The 2,500-nt window shown below is 38.2% G+C and overlaps 1 protein-coding gene across 1 annotated transcript in view; it reads left to right on the top strand.

Moving 5' to 3' along the window:
• LOC113821393 (chymotrypsin-like protease CTRL-1) overlaps positions 1-2,500 on the top strand; it is a gene marked incomplete in the record, with an annotated part of 36,881 nt that overhangs the window by 13,454 nt on the left and 20,927 nt on the right.

Here is a 2,500-nt window from a genome sequence, read left to right as displayed (position 1 = left end):
GGGACTATCAAATCAAGATCGTCGATGGAGAAATGGTACTCGATCTCCTGAACGATTCATTCGTAAAAAAGAAGAAGAAAAAAAAAACGCCGAAAATCGATGAAATCACAGGATTTCCTGCAGAATAACACCAATTTTTTTCGACTTGGGTCTCTGGGACTGTGCTTCGCTCTCTGTAACAATTACCCCGATATTTATCGACATTACCCTCCAAATTCCCTAATATGTATCGTGCCTTCCCCAGCTATCGGGACCGATATCGTAGTCATGCTTCGTTTGCGAAGGAAGGAAGTACTAGATGTGTTCGAAACACGAAGAAAGTTATTGGAAAATTATTCTATTCAACCAAAACGGGGTGGGGTTGCATTTCCATACTTACCGTTTTACTACCATAATTTAATATACACACATTTTAAGTCCTCGACTCCCGTCAACAATGTTGGGAGATCCCGTGGGGAAAGAATGTGGGAAATTGAAAATAAGAGCCAAGGAAAGCATTTCATATGAAAAAGAAAGCAGAAAATGTAAAAATCCGAGACAAGATTCGGCCACGGATGATTCGACATGGCGTTGTGCGAACGAACGAGCGAGTGAACTGCATATTAAACGCACGAACTACAAGAATCGTGTGAACCAAAAACTTTTCTAATCCGGAGTCCACGCCCCCGGACCCCTCCCGATTGCCATATTTCCCTACCAGTGCCTCTGGATAGCCACTGAATACATTTAGAAATACGAAATGAATTTATTTTGAAGTTTAGGGGACGGTGATTGGGAAGTGACGAACCTCTAACGAAATTCTACAACTGGAATACGGTTATTGTATTACACTGAGTTTACTGTAACGATTTAAGTGAGCGATCGATTTCACCGCAAAGGTGGGAAAAATTGAAAATACAAGTAGTACTATAAACAAACTTCACCGTTGGAACAAACAACGAGAACTGTGACAACAGAGCTGTCAAATTTGCCGGGAGAGGGCAGCGATGCGCAAGTATAGATGCAACATGCATTCCTAATGAAACCATAGATCGTATATGGTAAATTCGATCACATCGTGTAATTAAGGAATGGACATTTGATAAATGCGTATTTCGTTGAAATTTATTATAAATTAGAATACAGAAATACATTATACTTCACTGCACTTCAAAGAAATTTGCTGTGATGTCATGAGCTACATGCGCCGAAACAGTTTATGTTCGGTTCCGGTTTTCGCTGCGATGTGAGGAGGGCTGGACTGCGGTCTACATGTTCGTCGTTTAACGCGAATAGGTTGGCTTTTGCTAATCAATTTTGATAGCAATGGAAGTAGGTCTTCATCGCCTACAACGCTATGATCTTCAATTTTCGCCTAGTCGGTGCGGTCTTTAACCTTCATCCGTTTATGATAGTGTATGGTTCAAATTTAGTATTTATATCCGTTTTCTGTATCATCTAATGTTTAGAAAATAGCAGAAATGCTGCAAAGGATAAGCAGCCAGCTCTGAATACAGAAATGCCTTTCGTCTCGTCACCTTTCGGGAATTAATAAATCTAAACCGATTCTTTTTGTTATAATTGGTAAATGATTAACAGTTTCCTTATACGGTAGTCATTGGAGCGAATGCGGCCATAATAGGCGAAGTCAAAGTGACATCAGCAACCAGAAAAAATGGTTTCCCTTGGCACTGATTCACTGCCAGCCTACTCACTTCACGCAAAGAGAAACTAAAAAAGTAGTTTTAGAGCAAGTTTTTCATTGCTACTTGACGTGGGCCGTTTTCATTTTCAATCATTCATAAACTTTGTTTACTGAAGTATTAACTAGTGGCTGCCCGGTATTGCCATTAGAATGTAAATTGGACTTTCCGATAAACAGACTTGAAAAACCATCCTTACAAACAAAAGTGTTCGTCAAAGAAAGATTGATAAAAAAAAGTAAATGAAATAAGAAAATGCCTTGAAAATGTGTATCAACATTTACAAGCTAGTTTCATTACGTTCGACGCAAAACGCAGGAAACGGGTTGTTGTCTCGCGGCAGAATGCTGTAGTTTCCTCTGACTCCGCCCCTATTTATGGGGGCGGAGTCATATATAAGCAATGCACCTGGCTGATGAGCGCGCGGAGCACCTCCGCCCGTTCTCAAACTGGAAGAAAATGGGATGTTCAAAGTTGATGCTACACTGTATGGTGTAATATTAGTAACTTGATGCTAATGAGGATATTATTGCACCAAGTACTAATTTAAAAGTATTTACTGTATGTGTGCATATATGTATATATATTATATATATACATACAGAAATGTGTACATACATACCTATATATACAGTATGCACACACACACACACACACACACACACACACACACACACACACACACACACACACACACACACACATATAATATATATATATATATATATATATATATATATATATATATATTTATATACATATACATATATATGCATTTATGTATGTGTATGTATATGTATGTATATATATATATATAT

Source organism: Penaeus vannamei, chromosome 22 (genome assembly GCF_042767895.1).
Source record: "Penaeus vannamei isolate JL-2024 chromosome 22, ASM4276789v1, whole genome shotgun sequence".
Classification (NCBI taxonomy): domain Eukaryota; kingdom Metazoa; phylum Arthropoda; class Malacostraca; order Decapoda; family Penaeidae; genus Penaeus; species Penaeus vannamei.
The sequence above is the reverse complement of the archived record's forward strand: the minus strand, read 5'-3'. Positions and strand labels throughout refer to the sequence as shown.